This window comes from Triticum aestivum, unplaced genomic scaffold (genome assembly GCF_018294505.1).
Source record: "Triticum aestivum cultivar Chinese Spring unplaced genomic scaffold, IWGSC CS RefSeq v2.1 scaffold47075, whole genome shotgun sequence".
Lineage (NCBI taxonomy): Eukaryota > Viridiplantae > Streptophyta > Magnoliopsida > Poales > Poaceae > Triticum > Triticum aestivum.
In genome coordinates this window covers 1-8,676 of record NW_025233027.1, presented here as the reverse complement: position 1 = coordinate 8,676, position 8,676 = coordinate 1, and the positions used below count along the sequence as shown (strand labels likewise).

The window sequence follows — 8,676 nt, the reverse complement described above, 5'->3', positions numbered from 1 at the left end:
TAGAAATTAAGCATATCTGAAGTTGGATTGCACTGCCTTTCACCACAACTTCTTTGTGTTCAATTTTTTAAACTGCTACCTTGTAAATGGATATTAAACTTTGGTAGTAATTCCTTGCAATTTTATTTTCTGCCCAGCTACAAGACTGGTTGGATCTATCACTTAATCCTGCTGTTGTGCCATCTTCTCTTCTCATACTTTCAAGGTAAATTTGGCTATTGGCTAGAATAGCTCTGTTTTGGCTTGCGTGCTTACCCATCTTTGCTAATGCTGTCAGAGCTTTTACCCTGGCTGGGAGAACGAAACCCGTGGATGCTGTTGTAGCAACAGCGTCTTCTTTGCCAGATGAAGTTATGGATACAATTGGGACAGTATTGCCATCTGAAGATTCAGTTTCTGAGAGGAGGAGAAAACCGAAATTCCTTGAGATGCAGGAAGAACTTATCAAGGTGTGTAACACGATTGTGTTGTTTTTTTATATATAGGTTATCCATACTAAAAATTTGCATACTACTGTACATCATTTGTCAGTGCAACCATAATACTTGGCACAAGTACGAAACCTACACAGGCAGTACGTGTGAGAAGCTAACACATGAATGCTCTCTTTGAACCCGTGCTTCATATTTTGTTTTTAGCGGGCGGGCATGGACTGGCTCTTTATTTTATTAGTTTGTTTATCTCTTGTTAATTCAGAAACTCATTTATCTGATTTACTTTTTTTTCTGACACCCCATGGTAACATATGTGCCCTGCATTGCCTCAGAATTTGTAATGTGTCTAATATCCTGTCATGCCCTTCTCATAATTAAACCTCAAGTGTCTTGCCTATTCATGTCTTCCTTGTATGCAATATATGTATTAAGAAGCTATACATGGTTTATGCTATTCCATGGTAAAGCTAGAATATGTCTAGTGGAAAGGGCATATAACTAAAATGTCATGATGGCAGTAAATTTTTATCTGAACTCTTGATATGCCTTTATTTGTTACTTAAGGCCATGTAGTGTCAACTGTCAACATATCATATGAACAACTTCTAGATGCACACCTTATGAGAAAATGCGTGTCCAGTTCTATTGGGCTGAGACTTGTCTGAAAGCAGTTGGAGTTTGGCTCTGCTGGAAAAGATGTTATGGAGCTGTAGGGGCATTTGGCAAACTAGCAGTAAGAGCTGTGGCTGTGTGTGAGAATGTCTAGATGAACCTAAGGTTTTGAGAGCCGTTTATATGCTGATCTAATGTTGGTTGCGTAAGATTGTGATGATTCAAGTTCTACTGATTTAAAGAGAATCACTTAATTTCTGCTGATTAGTCTATAATTATGCTGTTGCCTTGGCGCAGCGGTAAAGCTGTTACCTTGTGACCATGACGTCACGGGTTCGAGTCCTGGAAACAGCCTCTTGCAGAAATGTAGGGAAAGGTTGCGTACTATAGACCCAAGTGGTCGGACCCTTCCCCGGACCCTGCGCAAGCGGCATTGCTGCTAACACTCAGCTATTACCTGTTTATTTTAACTTAGCGTAATGCTGCTACTGAACATGTAATCAGTTATTTTAATGCTTTCAATGAAACTATTCAGGAGGAGAGAAGAAGAAAGAGAAAGAAGAGAAGGCGAAACAAAAGAAGGAAGAAAAGGCAATTCTCACAGAACAGGAGGCCGCTGAAGAAGATTTGGCTTTAAAGGAAATGATTGGGCCTACTGCTAGGGAAGAAGAAGAAATGATAGAAGCAAAACAACATGACCAACAGCAGCTCTGTAATGTCAGTCGGGCATTGGCTGTGCTGGCATCTGCATCGGTATGATCCTGGTCCATCTGTATTTTCTGTCAGTACGTCGCGGACTCTTTAGTGATAGTGCCATTATTACTTACATTGCAGTCTGTTAGCAAGGAGCGTCAAGAGTTCCCGAGCCTTGTCAACAAGGAGGTACGATGTGAATTTTTTAAGTGGGGTCAGAGGGACAATTACCATACAACATTTTTTTGTTTGTTGCATGTATGAACTGTTTCACTCTGGAGTCTGAGTAGTACTTAATTGTTGAGGGATGCAGATAAAACTACACAACTGCATGCTTGAAAGAGAAGACACAGAGGGGGCAGAAGAAACTAAGAAGGCATATATGGCTGCTAGAGGAGTCAGACGACACCACCGAGGTTGCTTCAGAGGAAAAAGTCTCGTCAGCGCTGATTGACAAGGTATGCATTTCTTCCATGCATGAAAAGTCAAAGCTCGTAACACTCTGGTTCTAGTGCACTATATATTTGCTATGTTTTGCTGTTTAAGGTAATCACTTTTTCCCTGAATTCGTCAGCTACTGATGACTAGTTTGAGTACTTGGGCACAATTTTGTCAGATAATGATTTACTTCTTTTCCTTTGTTCTTAGGCTATGGTAACATCTTAAGTAGTTTCCCAACATTTGCAGAAATAAGCATTGTTTGATTGCTTGCTGTTGGCAAGTTATGTGATACAAGGTAACCGTTACCCATGGGTTTCTTCTTAGGGTATGGTAACATCTTAAATATCTTTCACAACATTTGTAGAAATAAGTATTGTTTGATTGCCTGCTGTTGGCAAGTTATGTGATACAAGGTAATTGTTACCCATGGGTTTCTACTTTGTAGCGAGTATATATGGGTTAATTGTCCTTGTATTCGGCCTTAAACCAGTTTTTCCGGTAACCCGGTGACAGTACGTGGTACCAGTTTTTGGCCTAGTAGTCTACTAGACCTAATTTGGTTTCATTCTGTTGTTAGTTGGAGATACTAAACAGAACAAACGGATTTCTTCATCATCTACCTTATCCTAAATTAGACAGTATGAATGGATCTCTTCATCATAAACTGCATCCTGAGTTAGTCATCGTAAACTGCATCCTGCATATACTGTTGACACCTGCTTGATTGCATTTCCACCTTTATGTTATGTGTTCATTTGGAACAAAATGCTGCACTAGCATCGACAGAGTTATACTACAAGGGTACTGTGTTAGTTTACATTGAAGTATACGATTGAGAGTTGCTCACAAGTTAGCTCTAGGCACTTATGCTCGGTCGCTGGCACAAGCTCCTCCTTGTGTTCTTTATGTCAAAATGATTGTGACAATTCTTTCTTAATGCAGCAAATTCTCTCCCTAGCCTAAAAAAAGAACGATTGAAGTATAGCATGTCAGCATTAGAAGTATAAGGGTCTGGGTTGCTCTTGTTCACAAAGTTACACCGTGTGGCTTTATCACTGATCTCTATGCCTACATTAGCCATCCCCCAAGTCTGTTAATTGGAGAGATATCTTTGGTGGAGCTACCATTGATGTTGGTCATCTATAATTGCTATTGAATAATTTATGGGTTAGTTGTTGACATATATTTTTGCTCTGTTTTAGCCTTTTAGGTTGATGCTATGCTTCTGGAATTAGAAAAGGAGATTGATGATGTGGATGCACAAATTGGAAACGGCTGGCAACTGCTTTGATAGGTACGTCAATTGCACGTGTATCAAAGTCGTTTCATATTGCTTGGCTGTCAGCTAGTGCATTGTGCTGCTGGTGAATTTCCTCTAGGAGTTGGACCTCCATTAGGGTTTGTTTAGGTAGGGAGGGCTAAGACCTAATCCGATCAAACCAGAAGCGATTGTTTTGGTAGTACTGAGTTTCCTGTCGATCTGTAGGAATTGAGCAGTATCAGTGATCAATGTGTACCACCTACCTCTAAGTGGTAGTTTAGTTGTCCATTGCCATTCTTTGATATCTGTTCTTGTGGTTTATACGCTGCGCTGGTGCCGATACGTCGACAGTTATCGCCCCTACCCTAATTCAGGGATTTACGTTTTCTCAGAAAAACGCTGATTTGGCAATATACAACTAACTACTTTTAAGCAATAACTAATAGAGGCAGATGTAGAATAATGGATGCTACTTCTCTCAGTAACTACCCCGTTAGTGTGACTGATAACAGAGACAAGTAGAAAACTGTTTCTACTCCCCACTGTCGCTAATAGGTGGCTGTCCCTGAGGGTGTGAGAGGGGTGCGGCAGGAGAGGGCCTGTGCGGGGAAGGTTAACTTGCCCTTAAGTATCATGGCAACATTATTTTATTTTATTTTTGCGGAAGTATCGGTGCAACATTTATCTACCATGTTCGCACCAATGATTTTAACTCAGATATATTATTGCTGACACAGACATTTATAGTCTGTGTGGTAAGCAGAGTTGTAGCATTGGTGAGCTAATTAATATGGCTCAACTTCTGGAAGATGTGTGAGAAATATTCCTATCTCAGATTCATTCTACAATTTTATTAATCGGATACCCCATGAGTTCCCTCATGCTTGCTTATGTGACATGATAAAGGAAGATCGATATCCAATGCAGTATATAGTATTCTTTTATAGACCAAAATGTTTGGCTGTAGTTGGAGCATGTTTCGTCAACATGCTGATATCGTTTGTACAATGTATTTTGATCTTTTTTTGCATCATCCTTTATTGCTTGAATTATAAACCATGTACTTCACTGGGTTTCCATACATTTTTGTATGCTTGCTGCGATGAATCACAAGGACGGTATCTGAGTATGGTTGCTCTTGAAAAGGCCTCCTTCCTTGATTAACATCCTAAATTGATCATATATTCTGAGCAAGCATGCAAAAATCTGAATTGAACATGGATCCACAATGACCTTTCACGTGCATCCTTTCCTGCTTGAAGTGTAAACCATGTAACTTTGCTTTGTTCATGGGTTGCATAATATGACTACTTTTCTTACCTTTGTCGGTATCTGAGTAAGGTTAGCTCTTGAAAAAGGCCCCCTTCCGTGATCATATATTCTGAGCAAACATCCTTCCATGGTATCTGAGCAAGTTGGGTCTTGGAAAAGGCCAACTTCCTTGATCATTAATCCTAAACTGATCGTACACTCCGAGCAAACATATTCAAATCTGAATCCTGTGAGTGCTAGGAAGTTTTTATTTTTGTCCTAGCAACAGAATATATAGTAGTAACTCAAGATTGACTTTGGCAGGTTGGTGCACTACTGTTTATCATTTTGTCGAAAGTTGTGGCCTGTTATTAAATGTTAGTGGTTTCCTTGATGGTCTTCCTATATTATTTTTCACTTGTGGTGCAATGAAGCTGCTACAAGTGTAGTAGCTATAGAGGCACAGAGTTTCTTTTAATTATATATACCCTTGTTTCAAGTAGTGCAACTGAGCTGCTAAAGCCGAAAAGTATTAGCAATGAGTTTGATCTTTCTTCAATGCTTGCTGTTGTGATCCTGAAGTCCGTGCTGCTTCATGTTGCAGGAGAACATACCCCTGGAGGAGCCATTTGAGAACCTGAGATGCAGCCACCGAACAGATGCACCAGCACCTCTAATCTTGGGCCCAAGCAAGCTCAAAGAGATGGTGGTAATGCTCCTAGTCTACATTTTATATCCTCTCTCTCTCTGCTGCTTCCTGTTAACTGCATTGGGGTTTCTCTTTCTTTGTTTTTCATGTGTGGGTTGCAGGAGAGCAACCAAACTAGCTAGGGTGGCCTGATGAGGTCCTGTATGAGGCTTTGCTTGTGATTCATATCATATTAGGTCTTGTATGATGATGCGTGTGTGGTTGATGCTCACGTACTAGCTAAGGTGGTTGTTTTGCCACCGGTGTTTCAGTTTGTACCTCATTTAGCTCACTGTTATTACTTATTAGTACCTAAAACTGCTGCTGGATAGGCATTCATTGCTTGCTTAGTGTTCCCGTTGTTGGTGGAATTAACTGGATGCACAAAATATTTCAACAACATATGCCAAAAGGTGCTGCTGCTGCTACCTTGCTGTTATGCAATTGTAGGTAGCAGACATATCCACAGTTGTATAGAGGCTACAGCTGATGAACGTAATTTAGTTGTTGTTGCATATTTATCTTAACTCCAGCAAGCTCATATTTGCTTAAAGGACTAACTGTAAGTAAATTTTTTCAGGTCAGCGTACTCCGATGAGAAGATGCCTCCTGAAGGATTGCTTGAGTTGTGGTTACACTTGTTGAATTTATGTCCTCTTGTTGAACACAGTCTACTACACTGACGAAGTGACGATGGTGAATCAGTTGCTGAAGCTGAGGTGTGGTAAATTACTGTGTCCCCCCATGTCCCAGTATCTTGTTGTAGTATGATAGTTGCAGGTTCTGATGAGTATTACATGTTTCAGGAAGATGGATCATTTCGAGATATGCATCTACACGCCGCCAAGGAGCTGGAGCTGTAGCTGAATATGCATCTGCACGCCAAGCAGCCGGTGAGCAGTGCTTGTTCTGCTAGCAATAACATGGAGTATTATTGTTTCAGTTTTTGCTTCAGCCAGTTGATGGAGTGCATTTGTTAGGGTTTCAGTAATTCAGCACTCTTACTGTTATTCTGTCTTTGTTGCCTGACTAGTACTAACCAACATTTCTTGTTTAAATGGCTTTGATTGATCGCATTGCATGACCGGGTGATATGGTACAATACTCTACTCAATTTGATCCGGGCTACACACGCATTGGATGCCCTCTAGGCTCCATCGTAGCTGCCGCAGTAACCCACCCTATGCGTGTGTAGGCTTTTCAGGAACTCTGCTCGCGCGTGCCCTCTCCTCTCCTATCCTCTCTGTGTAGTGTGTACAGAGGGAGGGATGTGGCTTGCGTGAAGACCACGCTGACCCCTCGGTATCCGTTGGTCCATTAAATTTACCACGGGGCCGCGCGCGGTAAAAAATGAAGCCTCCCCTTTAATTTATTTATTACCCATCTTTCTTTACTGCTGCATGCAGGTGAAAGTGAAACGACGGCTCCTCAGCCCGAGGCGTCTCTCTCTCTCAATGGGCGACCATTATTGCTCCCTCGGCCTCTTCTTCCTCACGCACTTGTTCAGCGACGATGAACAAGAACAGGATGAACGAGCGGCTCAACCGACCCGGCGCAACAAGAGAGACCACAGCGAGCCCGCAAGCCAGTCGCTGATGGGTGGGGCCTCGCCCCCAGCGCGCCTCCTCCCGCCGCAGGACGGGAGGATGAAGCACTCTGACACGTGGGCCAGAACTACCGCCGGTATAAAACCCGGCATCGCCCCTTCCTCTCGCCTTGCCCCTGCTCACAACCCCGACCCCGAGGATCCGCGTTTCGATTGCAGCCATTGTCGGTTGGTTCTCTTCCTCCTCCCCCATTTCCTTGACATTTCTAGGGTTTTGCTCTATTTCCCATTGATTTGGTGAGACGCCATTGCTGCAGATCGACGTCGACCTCGAGCACGAGCACAGGGAGATGGCCGCAGTCGAGCGTGGTCCTCGAGCAGGGCGTGGCGGCCCTGGCCGCGCCCAGGGGCATTAGAGGGGCCCTGCTGCTGCCGTCGTGGTGGCAGCTCCTGTCCCAGTACCAGCACAGCCGCAGCCGCAGGTGATCCCCCCCTCCTCCTCTTCTCAGCTCCTGTCCTAGGTTAGGTTAGATCTGCAGACGCGCTGTTCCTCCTGCCCTGCTTTGATCTGCAACATGACGAATCCATTGATCAACTCTAGGTTTTAGATATGCAGACGCGCTGTTCCTCCTGCCCTGCTTTGATCTGCAGCATGACGAATCCATTGATCAACTCTAGGTTTTAGATCTGCAGCATGACGAATCCATTGATCAACTCTAGGTTTTAGATCTGCAGGCAGCCCTTCCCCTGCTTAGATTAGATTACTCATCTGCTGATGAACCTTTGCCATTTCGCATGCATGCACCTGCTTGTTTCACATGCCCTGTCCTGACATGCCCCATCTAAAAATGCCCTTGCTGATGCTTCTGATCTGTCATCCCATGAGGAATCCGTTTACGATGTTCAGTTTTGTGCAGGATTGTATAGGTTGTTCCTATGCTTAGTTTTAAACATTTTCATGTTTGAGTGCATGCACTGTGCCATTTTCCTATTCTCCCATCTGGAGATGTTCGATCGGTCATACTCTCTTCCATTTAAGATTTATTTGTTAGATGGACTTCATTCCACAACCACTGATCTTCCATATTTATTTGTTACTTACATTTAAATAGAGCAAAACCCTTAAATACATCATGTCACTGCCTATCCTGCCATGATTATTTGTGTACCTAGGATGTTTAAGCAAAATATTGCATGTTAATATTTTTCTTCTGTAATGTATTTACTACTGCTAAAAAAGACGCAAGCATTTGCCTACTCTAAGCTCTGACTCTTGTGTCTGTATTTGCTATTTATTTTTCTGTAAATATAGACATAACCTGCTTCTGTAATGTAGGTGAACGAACAAGCAGCTCCTCCAAACTTACGGTGGACACTGCTGTGGAGAGACAATGATGAGCATTTCAATCATCAACTTGATCAAGGGGACAAGATTTACAATTTCCTCGAGAAGTCACCATTGGTTGACAGAATGGTCTGTGCGATCTCTTTCAGTTTTAAATGTTATTGATGTCCAATGTGTAAGTTGTCACTGTGGATCTATTTTAAGCAGGAGTTAGTCACGTTTGGTGTCTCTGAAGCTCTAGTTGCTGCTGAACCTGCGAGAGTCCTACCTATGCTGAACGGTGTAGTTGACATGATGAACATGATGATGCCCATAAGGCAAAGGTACTTGTAAATACCCATTCTTTTTTATTGCTGCAATGTTTAGAATACTGGAAATTTCTTGGGTACAATCTGATCTATTTTG

General features: G+C 42.5%; 1 long non-coding RNA gene and 1 other non-coding gene across 6 annotated transcripts; both read left to right on the top strand.

The window, feature by feature from the left end:
- Positions 1-10: 10 nt before the first annotated feature.
- LOC123175992 (uncharacterized) lies at positions 11-8,653 on the top strand. Of its 5 annotated transcripts, XR_006488315.1 has the most exons (14): positions 11-205; positions 278-449; positions 1,582-1,799; positions 1,881-1,928; positions 2,053-2,197; positions 2,388-2,475; positions 3,383-3,474; positions 5,297-5,401; positions 5,503-5,625; positions 5,713-5,826; positions 5,961-6,099; positions 6,187-6,273; positions 8,263-8,400; positions 8,479-8,653. It is a non-coding gene; the product is annotated as an uncharacterized lncRNA (long non-coding RNA). The 5 variants fall into 5 exon arrangements; XR_006488316.1 differs by lacking the exon at positions 5,713-5,826 and having other exon boundaries at positions 5,961-6,104; positions 8,479-8,652; XR_006488313.1 differs by lacking the exon at positions 5,713-5,826 and having other exon boundaries at positions 8,479-8,651.
- Positions 4,533-4,638, top strand: LOC123175994 (small nucleolar RNA Z118/Z121/Z120). Its single transcript, XR_006488318.1, has one exon. It is a non-coding gene; the product is annotated as a small nucleolar RNA Z118/Z121/Z120 (small nucleolar RNA).
- Positions 8,654-8,676: the final 23 nt, after the last annotated feature.